This window comes from Lycorma delicatula, chromosome 4 (assembly GCF_047948215.1).
Source record: "Lycorma delicatula isolate Av1 chromosome 4, ASM4794821v1, whole genome shotgun sequence".
NCBI lineage: Eukaryota > Metazoa > Arthropoda > Insecta > Hemiptera > Fulgoridae > Lycorma > Lycorma delicatula.
The window spans coordinates 217,353,998-217,368,821 of NC_134458.1; the positions used below are offsets into that span (position 1 = coordinate 217,353,998).

Below are 14,824 nucleotides of genomic sequence, written 5' to 3' on the forward strand. Positions count from 1 at the left end.
TAAATTATATATACACATTTTTAAAAGTACATAAAATGTTATTTCACTAATAACTTCTGATTTTTCTTCATATTTTCTTTTTATTATTACTGAATTATTATTTATTGTAAAAGTTTTTTTTTTACAATCAGAGGTTAAGAATTATATTATTAATAAATCAAAATATTTAAATTAAAAAAAAGGAAGAAAATGTTGCAAACAAAAAAAATAAAAACATTAAGAGATGATAAATATAAAGAGGAAGAAAATGTTACACCAAGGAAAAAATAAAACGATTAAGAGGATGAAGAATATAAAATGAGAGAAAATTTGAAAACTAGAGAATGTAAACATAAATTAGGATCAGAAGAGTTATATCAAACCAAAGAGCGATAGTGACTGGCAACAAATAACAACTAAACGAAATAATGATAAACTCCATCTTAGGGAAAATACTGACCAACAAAATCAGAGGATTAATAAACTAAAAATAAGAATTTTTTGCAATTTATTAAAGATCAGGCATGTATGCCTCAGTATATATGTTGTTCTTGTGAGGGTCTATTTTTCAGTCACTTTGTAGTTAACTTCAATGTAGATAAATTAAACAGAAATTCCAGAATAATTAAATAAAATTGAACAGAAATTTAACTAGAATATCCAAAAATAATACAATTCTAAATTATAATTTTCAATTAATATTAAATAATCAGATATTTCACCAAATCTATTATACACACGTGTATGCGCGCATGCACACATGTAATAATGCCAATTAAATTACATATGCACATTTTTAAAAGTACATAAAATTTATTTCACTAATAACTTCTGATTTTTTTTTCATATTTTTTTGTTGTTTCATTGTTATTATTGAATATTATTTATAAAAAGATTTTTTTTACAATCACATGTTAATAATTAAATAATAATATACATAAACATAAATTTTGATAAAAATAACACTCCAAAATTTAATTTACAATTAAACTAATACATTTATAGAAAGAAATAAAAAAAAATTTTTTATTCAATAGACCCATTACAAAAGCAGATAAATATTCCTATTATTAAAATATACAAAACATAATATGTGCAAGTAAATAAATTTAAAAAAAAAGAATTAATAAACTATAATTTGACCTCATAAATTAAAATTCTGAACTAAAGCCATTAAATAACTGCAAAGATAAAGTAGAAAATATACTCCACGAGATCAAAAAGGTAGTAGAAAATTTAAAAGAAATACAATTAGGAAATACAACTATTTTATTTTGTGCAACATAAAAGAAATTTAACAAGGAAATATAAAACTTGTACAAAAATTACTTGACTATAACAGTATAAACCAATAAATCATCATTAATCAAGCAATAACACTACATTGTTCAAATCAAAATTATTTTACATTCCATGATACATTGTTTATGGAAAGAAAGGTCCAATGGGTTCTTCTTAGTGTAGTAATCAGAAGATGTATGTAGTGATTTTTAATATTACGCACATTATTTTTAAATGCATACTAAATAAAAATGTTGGATCACATGTAGTGATGAAATTTTAGTATTTATAATAAACAGATAATTTGTAAACGTAATAAAATAATCAACTGAACAATTAATTTTACTGTGAATCAAGAAATTAACAATAGAATTGATTATCTAAATATAACAATTAATAAAATCTTCAATAATAATAAACTGAAGATAAACATATATAGGAAACCAACCCAACAAAATATCGTACTTCACTTTAGTCATTTTCATACATAGAAACAAAAAAATTTTCACTTTCAATTCCTCACTATACAGAGCAATCAAATATCTTAAACGTAATACTATAAAATTAAATAATTAATTAAATAATATTAAATACATTGCCACATCAAATGGATATAATGATAATTTAACAGATAAATTATACTTCAAATTAAAAAGTAAATTATATATAAGAGGAAAAATAAAATTAAAAAATAACTTAGAAAACAAATATGTAAAAATAGAATATAATTTAAGCTATAGAAAATTTAATAAAATATATATAAATTATTTAATTTTAATACAGCAAATACTACTAATAATAAAATCATAAATTATATAAATATTAAATAGATAATAATATTAATAGATAATCTATAATTAAATAGATCCAACTAAAACCTTAACTGGAAATAAATATAATATGAACAAACAGGGTGTGTATTTCATTGCAAATTATGATATACTGGTATCACCAATCGTACCTTTTTAATTAGAACTAAAGAACATATCAATTGTATAACAAAGAAATACAAAGACTGCTCAAATTTTGCAAAACACATCTTAAATATTAAACATAATTATAATCCAAATAAATTCATGGAAGTACTGGATTATTCTAATAATTTTTATAATGCCTTTAATCTCATAAACACCACATGTAATAACAACAGATTTATAAATGAACAGATTAAATTCGATGATGACATTTTATATAACCAAATAATAAACAACAATTATTAAGTTGACTAAACTGATTCCACTATCAACAGATTTCATAACAATTGTGACACTTATAAAACGGACATAGTTACTTTAACTTATGAACAATACAAAATGACGATAATTGTTATGTACTTAATTTTATTACGTGAATTTTACTTTTTTAAAAATATATTTTAATTATAAATTCCTCTTAAAGATGGGCAGAATAGCCGAAAGCGCTTGAGGAAGTAAATTGGAATTTTGGTAAGCTGTTCTTAAAATTGTGTATAATAGTTATTTTACCAACAGTGCCATGTTCAAAAAACTTAATTAAAATTGTGTTTTTCATTTACTCTTCTATTCTAAATTAAATATAACAACCGAAAACAACAATATAGATAGATATCTTAACGCCATGGGCATAACTACAATTGGCTTTCACATCATGTGATACTAATTCAACATGATGTATGGTTTTATTAGTTAGTTAATTTTTATTGAAACCAGTCATTTTCTATAATTTTGTTTAATAAATACAACATATTTCCAGAAGGACGCAGAAAGAGTGATCTATCAATTTAACTGGCAGATCAGTGCAACTTGGATACCTTTGGATAACGGGAACCCCTAAATTTGTAGTATACTTAACATCAGCAGGTCTATAAAAGCATATGATTTAATTTTATAAAAATCTTGCAAAGTATGAGGTATGTCTTTTAAGTAGCCTTTTTGATATATGTTTATTGCAGTATGCTGTCATTGTTTTCCACATGTGCACCGAGTAACTACATCTACTGGCTTGCTAAAGACATAATTACACGATTGTTAGTCTTTGTTTACAGTTTAAAGTGTCTATCACTTTAGACAGTGCCACTGATCGTCAAATATGTGCTGTAATTTGTTTCTTAAATGCAACAGATACGAAAGCAGTCAAAATTCATTGAGAGATTAGTGAAGTGTACAGAGATTACACTATGTTCAATGGAATGGTGAGAAAATGGGACTAGGAGATTAAAGAGGGCCATACAAAAGTACACAATTTGGCATGGAGAGGGCAACCATCTGTCATTACTCATGATCTGTTGCAGAGAGTTAATGGAAAAGTCTATGAGAATAAATGGTTTATGATTTCATCTCTATGTAATGAATTTCCTTTAATTTCAAGAAGTATTCTCTATGAAATTGTGCCTCTAAGCTTAAATTTTTGGAAGTTGTGCTGACACTGGGTACCAAAAGTGTTGACAGAGTTGCACAAAATCAAACATTTAGCCAGTGCTTTGAATTTTCTCACAACAATGAAGATACAACTACACAATGATACACAACAATGAAGGCGATCCATTTTTAAACTGAATTGTTACTGGTGAGAAGACACGGGTGTCTCACATTACACAGGAATCAAAACAACAATCCATGGAATGGAGACACTCAACACCTCCCAAGAAAGTGAAGTTCAAGCAAACAATGTTAGCCTGGAAAATCACGTGCACTGTATTTTAGGATAGGCAGAGGTGTTGCTTGTTGAGTTTTGTCTTGGGGTGAATTGATAAATCCACAGACATATTGCGAGACCTATTACACTGCATTGTGCAATCAAAAACAGAAGGCATAATGTGCTCAGCATGGGAATATTGCTACTTCACTGCAATGCTTGGCCACATGCCTCTCATTGAACCTAAGATCTCATCATATCATTTATCTGGGAACAAATTGAACACTCACTGTTTAGTGTTGACCTAGCACCCGACTTACAAAGCTCTTTTTTTTTCTGTTTAGCTACCAAAACTACTGTAATGTGTTACTTCAGAGGATGAAATGTATGAATGTAAATGAAATGTAGACTTGTAAAGTCTCAGGTCGACCAAGCCTAAGATGTATGGTTAATTGAAACCCAACCACCAAAGAATACCGGTATCCACGATCTAATATTCAAATCCATATAAAGTAAAGTAACTGCCTTTACTAGGATTTGAACCTTAGAATTCTCAACTTCAAAATCAGCTGATTTGCGATGAGAAATTAATCACTAGACCAGCTCCCAGTCAATCAGCAAAGGTTATATCTTCTCAGGCAGCAGATTTCTATGAGCTGAAATGCAGAAGCTGATCACATGATGTAACAAGTGCTTAATGTATGTGGTAATTATGAAGAATTTTAGATTAAAATCCAGGCTTTCAGGTGAATAATTTTTTTAAAAAATCTGCTTATTATTTTTTATATTAAAATGGTACTTATTTAAAACAAAAAAAAAACATGCCTTGTATAAATAAGAATGCACACTTTTGCTCACTTAATGATAAATTGTTGAACAATTAATAATCGAGTTATTTTTGAGTAAGTGTTACAAGTATACCACTTATATAGAATGCAATGTGTAACACAAGAAATCCCAAAAGCTTGTCCCATTTAATTTACTACGTATATTTGCAATTTTGGTAGTTGATAATTAAAAAAAAAAAGATGGGAGTAATTATCTTACTCCATTTTGTTATTTAAAATTAAAGATGAATTCATAACAGCAAATAGAAATTTCAAATAAAACAGTAACTATATACATGTACATATATTTCTGTCATCTACTTAATTAATCATTCAGTTTAATTTAATTTAATCATTCAGTTTTGTAGTATGAAAACGCCTCCAATTTTCTTCTAACTCTGTATAAGTTTGCAACAATATACCTCAGGTAACAAACAAATAATTGCTAAAACTATATTTGTTTCCAAGAAAGAATACAAATTTCCCCCAAGAAAGAATACACAATTACTCCAGTTACAGTTAACATTAATGACAAGAGCTTAATGTTTGAAATTTGTAAAAAATGCCAAACCTGACTGGAATCTTAACCCAGAATCTTTCAGATAAAAGCCAGAAACATTATCACTTCATTATGGTCAGTAATATAATTTAAATGTTCTGATTAGAACAATTAATCTGTTTATAAATGGTTAAATATTAATTAGGTTAAGATAAAATAGTAATTTAAAAAATAGCTTACCTTAATTTCCCCAGTAATAGAATCAATATCAAACAATCCAGCATAACGTTAACTGGTGAAACAGTTAACGAATAACGAATATCACCAAATCCTTGAGGAGTTCTAGCTAAATCACCATCAGTTGCTTTAACAGTCAATACAGGTGTTCCTTTATTAGCACCTTCTATAACTGAACCGTGGTATTTCTAGGAAAAAACATATTAATAAACCATTAATCAAACCCATACTTTTTTAAGATTTTTACAATTAAGTTACAAAATGCATGTGTGTTTAAATATTTGATTGCAAAAATACAAAATTATATCTCAATATACCATATAAATGTAGAAAAAGCTCTTAATATGGAATATTGCCTGTTTAATGAAATAAATGTACGTTAACCAAGCTTGTTAGTCATATAGAATCATTCTTTCCAGCAGTCTTTCAGATGAACATTTTTGTTATAATAGCATGAAAGAGGTTGAATATTTTTTATATTAGTTGACTGCATGGAATAACGTTTTTATTTTAACTCATGGGATTTAAATTATAAAAATATTCATTAGCAGTAAGATACATAAATTTTCACTTTGCACCCATAATGTATTGAAGATATTCATTCAACGACAATGAAATCTTTTGAGGGTCAAGTTGGCAACCTTGGGAACATATTTAATTAGCTGTTCAATCATAATTAATATAAACATAACTTCTTTTGTTGATTTCAGAATGTCAGCTCTACTTGAAATGTGTATGCCAGAAAAGCATCGTTCAGTGCTATGATTTTTTTTTATCAGGTGTGAAACTGGTGAAAATTTACTCAAGTTATGTTGAAACAGTATGGTGAAACATGTTTAAACCGCAGTAATGTGTATAAGTGTGTGGAACAGTTTAATTTGAGCAGAACAAGTGCAACTGTTCTTCCTTACTTTGGAAGACTGGTTGAAGTTTTGACTACTGCACCGCAAAATTACATAAATGATCTTATTCATGACGATAGATGTGAGTCAAAATTTCCCAAATTATTAGTTTGTGTAATAATAATGTTGAAAACGTGCATTCAATCATTCATGACATGCTGAATTATCACAAAACGTGTTTGAGATGGGTTCCAAGATAGTCGACACAAGCCCATAAAGACATTCGGATTCGCAATTGTTTTGAGCTCAAAGAATGGTTTGAAGTGAAAGATAAATACTTTCTAGATCGTACTTGTATAATAATCTGTGATGAAATGTGGCTACATCATTTCCAGCCCAAATTCAAATGGCAAAGACTTAAGTAAAAACACCCGGATTTGCCCACCAAAAAAAAAATTTTAAACTCACGCATCAGCTGGTAAAGTGATGTTGACTGTCTTCTGGGACTTACAGACCCAATTTTTGGTGACTATTTAGAATAACAATGTACCATGAGCAGTGAGTACTATTCCAACATGCTCCAATAGAAAGTGAGACCCACAATAAAGCAAAAACATCCGGGCTATTTTTAATATTTGTCTCAAAAGGTGTGATTCTTCATGACAATGCACACCCCACATTGCTCAGAGAACGGGAAAAATGCTCAAGAAGTTGGTGTGGGAGGTGTTTCCACATACTCCTTACAGCCCAGACCTTGCACCGTACAATTTTTATTTGTTTAGTCTACTCAAAAGACTTTTTGAGTGGGCACATGAATGGATTAAACTTTTTTCAAATGGTACATGAAACACTTCTATACAGCAGAAATCATAAAGTTCACAGAACAGTGGAACAAGTGTCTAAATGTTGCTGGAAACTATGTTGAAAAGTAGTGCAAGTTTCATTATCATAGAATAAATTTTTTTTTCTACATCAGTTTGTCTCGTTAATTACTGAACGTTCCTCATAGTAAGTAATAATTAGATTCAGATAGCTAATATCTTTTTTATCACACATTAACACATAAAAAAAAACTGATAAAACTTCTGTAAAATTATAATTAAATATTTGTATTTTACGGTTTAATAATAAATATTACCTGTTCTAAGAATTGTGGAGTATGATCATTAATATCTTCAACTATTAATAATACTAGAGCTTCACATACTCTTTGTTGATCATCAGATAAAGCTTGCACTCGAAAACTCAACGTCTGGTAAGAAATAAACATTAATAAAATATTCTGCGTATACTGTAAAAAAACTTTATCGTAAAATAATTACATTTTTTAATCTATTAAAAATTTTGATAGTGAAATACTGTGTATGTGGTTCTTATCATTTAACTACAAACATTAAATAAATAAAATAAACATAGAAAATGAAATTTAACATTCTTACAATTACAGGTTATAAATAATAATTTAATAGGTTGGATAAAACTATTTACATTTACAAACACAAATATAAAAGAATATTTTACATACACAAAAAACAAAATATGAAAATCTATTATTACTATTATTTCTTTTATATAGAACAAATATTGGGAAGTTAACAACTTAATTTTCTGTTAGTTAAAATATCTTACTAGAGGTATGATTTGAGGTAGACTTACACAACTGGTAGAATGATATCAATTTTATGATTTCATACATAATTATCAATATTTGGCATCTGCCATCCATGCATCACGTGATTCATAAAAGCATGATTTGGCAAATCTCAGTATATAAATACTTGGAACTATCAAGAATTTTTCTGAAATAAATTGCTGTACAATAATGTTTTAGTGGCTTATTATATTTAATTCAAACTACCAACTTCTGGCTCTTGAAACATGCACTACAATTGAGGAAGCATCCCAAAACATTACCGCATAGCAAAAAATTCGGTTTTTATCTTTTATGACCAAAAAGAGAATATTTTTTATTGGGTATAAGTAAAAAATGAATTAGTTTGGACTCATATTTATGTTTACTTTTTACACTATTTTAATCAGAGGAATACACCCATAAAGTTTAGTAGGAACCTCCTGTAGCACTATGTAACAGCTGGGCGCGAATTAACTCCCTATTGAAAACTGTTTATAACTTTCTTAATATTTAACCGATTATCATGAAACAAAAAGCATCTTTCCTTGCAGTGGTAGAATTTATTACATGATATCTTATTAAAATCATTGCAGGTATCAGTGGCAGACCATGACACAACATCTAACCTCGCGGGAGTGGGCTCAACTGGCATCCTGGTACGAAGTATGGTGGTCTGTGGTTTAAGTACAGAGATAATGGCGAAGTGTGCCTTGGTAGATGCAAAGACATAAGTATTGTCACTCAAAACTAATGGATACAGGTTCTGCACCAGATGTTAGGGGACACTCCTCAACATTCAGGACAGAGGAAAATGGGCAAGTGCTTTAGGAGATGTTCACTTGAAGTCCTCAGAAATCACAAAGACAGGCATCTCATGAAAGTGGTTTAACTCGACACACAACCGGATCTGTTTTCAAGAAAGAATTGAATTTTCATCCATTGAAACCACATTACTGCCAGGAATTATCACGCAAGACTGTAATCATTGGTTGGAATATGGGGAGATGATGTTTGCTTGGTATTAAGACTGGTTCAATATTTTGCAATATCCTGTGATCAGATGGAGTCATATTTCATGTTGGGAGGTTTCTTAACCGGCTCACAGTTATTATTGGGCAACAGAGGATCTGAGAGTGGTTGTTGAAAAAAGCTAACATCATCCAAGCATGACACCCATGAAAGTTGTGAATCCATACCTCATTACCTGATATGCTTGAAGACGATGTTCACGATATTGTATCCACATGGGACAATTACAATGACCTAATCTTTATACAACAATAGGGTCCAGGCTAACTTCGCAAGTTCTGTCTGTGCGTGGCTCAACACTTATTTTCCAGGACACTTGTTAGGATATCATGGTCCCCTTGAATGGCCATGATTAGGTTAGGAGTCCTAACCTAATGCCCTGTGACTTCTTCCTCTGGGGATAGGTAAAAGAGGGAGTTTATCGAACAAAACCCAAAAACCCTTGTTGAATTGGAGGAGCCAACTCACCAAGTTCTTGGAAACATACTGCTGAATTATCTGCAGAAGTATGTCGCAAATATCCCCATCCATTTACAAAAACTGGTGGACAATGGTGGTGCTTATGTGGAAATTTAGCAGTGCATAACAATTCTACCACTGAACAAAATGATTTTTATTTCATGAAAATTTATGAAATATTTAAACAATTCTCAATAGGAAATTAATTCCTGCTCACTCTGTATATGTGTACACTATGTGTGTGTGTGTCTATATAAAATCTTTCTCTCTTTTCATTTTGTTAGAGACTTTTACAGATATTTGTGATTCTTCAGGGCATAATTAAAATATACATTATATTAAAAACATATTAGAAATATTAAAATACATACAGAATGTTTTCTACCTGTCATTAATTTTCGATTTTTGATTAAGAGAGAGAGAGAGAGTGAGGGAGAGTGAGAGAGAGAGAGATAATAAACATAAACAGTAGTGAGCAAATATATTAGTACCTTATTTTCCATATTTTCAAAATCCAATCTTTCAGTCAATTCAATGTTACCAGACGTGTGCACTGCAAAACCTGATGGTAATCTAGTAGATGGTACAAATGTAGATATCGGTAAATTATTTACAGAATCAATAGCTGATAAAACTAATACTATAGAACCAACTGGTTTCTCTTCAGGTACAGACACTCGAATTGTAGGATCACTAGGTGACCATGAACCAACAGTAAACTTTGGATTCAATTCATTATATGCTTGAATATATACTGTTACTTCAACTGAAAAACCAGACAATACCGCAGTAGTAAATGTAATACAGTTTAATTGAAATTAAAATTGTCTTATCTCTATCTTTTATGTGTAAATAAGTTTTTTTTCCTAACTATAATGAATTTCTTCTGGGGTAAAATTCTATGGTTTTCAAAAGAAACATCTGTATACGACATCACAATTTTTTATAAATTTAAATATGTATTTATTTAATACATAATTTAACAAATATAAATATTTAACATATAATACATATCAATACAATATAATACTTTATATAATCCAATTAATTATTTTTTTAAATTTTGTTTATATTATATTGATTCAGTGATAGATAATGATTTCATTAAATAAACAAAATCATAAATGGAGAGAGTTATATTGAAATCAGATAGTTTAATACCTCTACCTACTTAACAAAAATAGAGACTGAATAATATGAGAACAGTATTGGAGATTCAAAAAAAGGATGAAGACCATATTTAACAAATTTCATAAGATTTACATCATAAAATTCTAAAAAAAAGAAAGACTGAAGTCCTTATTAGTTTTAACATAACTTTAAAAAAATTATGATAGTTTATTAAACAAAGCTATACATATAAAGCTATGATTTTTGTTCAAGGGTTAAAGTCTACACAAACCATAAAAAGAGGAATATTTAAGAGTTATATTGCCAATATGATTAATTATAATTAAAATAAAAATTTATTAAACTGTTGTATTTATTCAGTGAGGTATGATAAGAATTTAATTTCATTACATTAGTAAAATAAAAAAATCTGGATGCTATACTGTAATCAATCAGTGGTGCTACCTACCAAGTAAAAACAGACTGTATGTTACTAAAATAAACATTAACATTTTTGTGAATTTTTATTATTTACAGATGTAATTTTGTTTTAAAATTTATTTCTACATCAGAAAAATATGATCTTAATGCTACTGATAAATTTTCAGAGAGTTTCTTTTATGACAAAAGATATTATCGCCTGAACCAAAAAAAAGTTCACTAGTTATAATGTAGATTCATGTTATAATCAACTGAACTAAATTACAATGAAGTGCTAAAAACTTCTTGACCCATTTCGCAAAATCTAATTATAATTTTGTTACTTTAACTGAAATAAATATTATTTTTTATTTTACCGTTCCAATTTGCAGGACTGTAGTTCCAATGTTTGCATTATTTCACATCTTTGATTGAACAATGTCAACAAAAAGTATATAAGATATAACTGAACTTATTCTTCTCTTTTACACTTTTCTTTCTAGCTTCCACCAATCCTTGTTCCTGCTTTAGCAATTGGTATGTTATATGCAAATTTTGGAGGAAAAATATCAGTCACAATAATTAAAAAGTTATTTGCCAACTTCCAGGACAGGGATTTCAGGATCGATGATATAGTAAGATCTCACTGAAGATTGAATGAATGAAGATGATGAAAATAGCAATTCTGGGTTTGCTTCTCTATCATTATCAGTTTTTCTCCATGAATGTTATTGTTTTTTTTGTCTGCAGTCATTTAAAAGTTATCGTAAAGAATTAAATATTTTCTCCAAGTTAAAATTTAAAAACTCCTCTAGCTGGCAAGAGATATCATCTCATAATCTTAAAATTATACAGAAATAATTTGCTTAAGTTTTTAGTACATTAAATGAATGTACTAAATCTTTAACATGTTTTCATCTTGTCTTATAGAATCAATAGTTTTAGACCTCTTAAAAATAAGGGAAATAAAAAAATTGTTACAGGACAAAATACTGAGTTACAGGCTGGTCAGTTGATCTCTGTCCAAAAATTGCTTAAAAAAGTAATTCACAAAAAGGTGACTAAATTCTTAGATAGATCAGTCTTTTTTTGATAATTTGGTATCAACAAGAACCTGACTACTTTTATCTTCCCTGGATTGATATCTATTAACAATCCATTAGAGAAAAGATTTGTCCAGAGCTTTCAATTCTGTTCTTTATATTGTTTTGTAAACTATGGTATAGGAGGTGTTTCATTAACATTAATAATGTCACTTTTAAGAAAAAGGACTCAAGTAGTAGAGCCGAAATTAAACTTAAGTAATGAACAAAAAACCTCTCTTGCCTGATGAAAAATTCTAAAATTGGGAATTCCAAATGTTTCTATAAAGACCTCTTATTGTCACTGATTTATGTTTTGGATGTTACAAAACTGACTGATGCTAAGTAAGTTATGCTGACAATACATCATTTGTATTCTAGGTTCAATTATGCAATTGCAATATACTGTAATACAAATAAAATATACTTCTTAAAGTAAATAAAACAAGCTTTTGATTTTCCGTTACCCTATTTACTAGGATACTGGGGATGGAGAAGTACTAAGTAACTAATAGAAATAAAAAAATAACTGCAGTGTAAAGAAGATAAAGATTTGTGTATATGGAAAACTTCAGTCTGGGTTTTTGTTTTTTGAATACTGGCATATCATCTTACCTAGCATGTGGTATCAAATTATAGACAAAAACTGTTAATTGCAAGCTTAACAATTGTGATTCTATCTGGGAGTTCTCATTTTAATACTATAACTTTTTTAAAAATAATAATGTTTAAATTGTGTTTACTTTATAATAATAAATTATACTTAAGAAACATAATTTACGTAACACTGATTTAAGTCATAAATTTCCTCAATTTATTATTTTGTGGTCAGGGATTTCTGAATTCAGAACAAATTTATTAGTATTGTTTTTAAACATTATTATTTTTAAAAAAGCTATAGTATTAAAATGAGAACTTCCCAGAGATAGAAACACAACTGTTAAGGTTGAAATTAACCGTTTTTGTCTATAATTTAATTTCCCTTTCATATAAAACAGCCAAAACAATTATTTAAAATGAATTACAACAATTTTAATTCAGTTTAAATAATAATACTTCATTTTTATTTAATTATTATTACAATAATAATTATAACCAAATACATCATTATAAGACAAAAAAAAATATAAAAAATAGGAAAGAATATCACTTATTAAGTCAACAACTAACTGTATTGTGTGATAAGGTCTTTTCATGCTGAAGCAAAACTTACTGTGACCTTAGAAAGTTTGCAGCCTGCCAGTAAAATCATTTTTTTTAATCAAGTAATTTCAAAATTAATTCTGTTTAACTCTAGTATGAAATTTTATAATTTACTATTTTAAATTATTATTGTTGAACTTGATACAGGAAATTTAATATATATATATACTTTTTTTTTTGATAGATGAGATTAATTTTTTAGAATGCAATTTGCCAAGATTACTGGGATTAAAACTGAGAACATTCTGGAGGATGAAAAGCAGATAGCCTCCTATGAAGGTTTGAGAGTGAAAAAATTATGTTTTGTCTTTTTCCAAGTTTGCTGCTTGAGTTAGGGATTTTTGTAATAATTACAAACATTCTTTATTTCACATACAAAAATGTATTACATATATTAAACCAGACATGTGTTACAATTTTGTTTGATGTGAAATTCCTTAAACAAATTTGTGTTAAAATATTTACTTATTTTTAACACTTTCAAGCTCAAGTATACGCCAACAAATTATTTTATTTATAAGGCTGGAGCCAAAGTATATGTTGAGCTACTACATTTAAATGTGTAGTAAACAGTGATGGGCTTATACTCGTTGCTAGGCCTTGTAGACTCTTTCAGTAGTTCATTAAAGACTAATATGAATTTCAGTGCTGTCTAGCAGATATTTTAATTAATCACATTAAAAACAAAACCTCATGTTCAAGAGCGCTTTAGGTTATAAAATGTACGTATTATGTGCTTTAATTTGTGTTCTGATTTCTTTTCTGTTGGTTTATTTTTATTTCAACATTTTATATTGTGTGTTTATTGTAAAGCTTCTTAAGGCAAGTCTGAGAGAAAAGAAACAATTTGGTGGTGCCCCGACTGTTCAGTTCCGTTGTGCTTACCTCCTTGCTTCAAATTGTACATCACTAGGGCTAATTACTCTATGTAAAAAAAAAACTAATGTAACAAAACTAATGTAAATATATTTAAAAACTATGTCAGTGAACTATGCTTGTAAAATTAAATCAATAATAAATTTTATTATTTTATAAATTTTTCTTTCATTGATTTGTTTTATGATTAATTATTTGTGTGAATAAGTACTTAAAAACAAACCAATTATTGAAAATTCGTAATTAATTTTACATTTATTATAAACTTTTGACTTTTTGTCATTAGAAAGTGTGTTATCTTTTATACACTATAAAAAGTCATAATGTGCAGCGATTAAAACAATTTTGTATGTTTATCGACTAGTACTGTGCACTGCTGCTTTTTTTTAATTTTTATGAAATTTGAAGGAACTATAGATGGCGTAAATGTATTTTGTAAGTAATCTATTACAAACATTTTTAATTTTAATGATAGCTCCTTTCTTTCTCTTTCAGGTGATGTAACATAAAATAGGTATATGCACTAGCTTATTATTATAATACGAGTAATTTTTTTTAGACACCTCAAAAACACCCAGGCCTCCAGTCCAGTCACAGTATTAAGATTTAGGTTTGAAAGTTTTGAAAAAACAGTTGAATAATCAAATTTCAAAAAGTTCTTCATAACTTACGTTTTAAGTGGTGTAAGAACAAAAAAGATAGATCAGTACCGATTAAAAGACCATATATCCAGT

The 14,824-nt window shown here is 28.3% G+C and overlaps 1 pseudogene; it reads right to left on the reverse strand.

Moving 5' to 3' along the window:
* Nucleotides 1–14,824, reverse strand: part of LOC142322804 (nucleolar protein 6-like) — a 110,697-nt pseudogene that overhangs the window by 20,488 nt on the left and 75,385 nt on the right.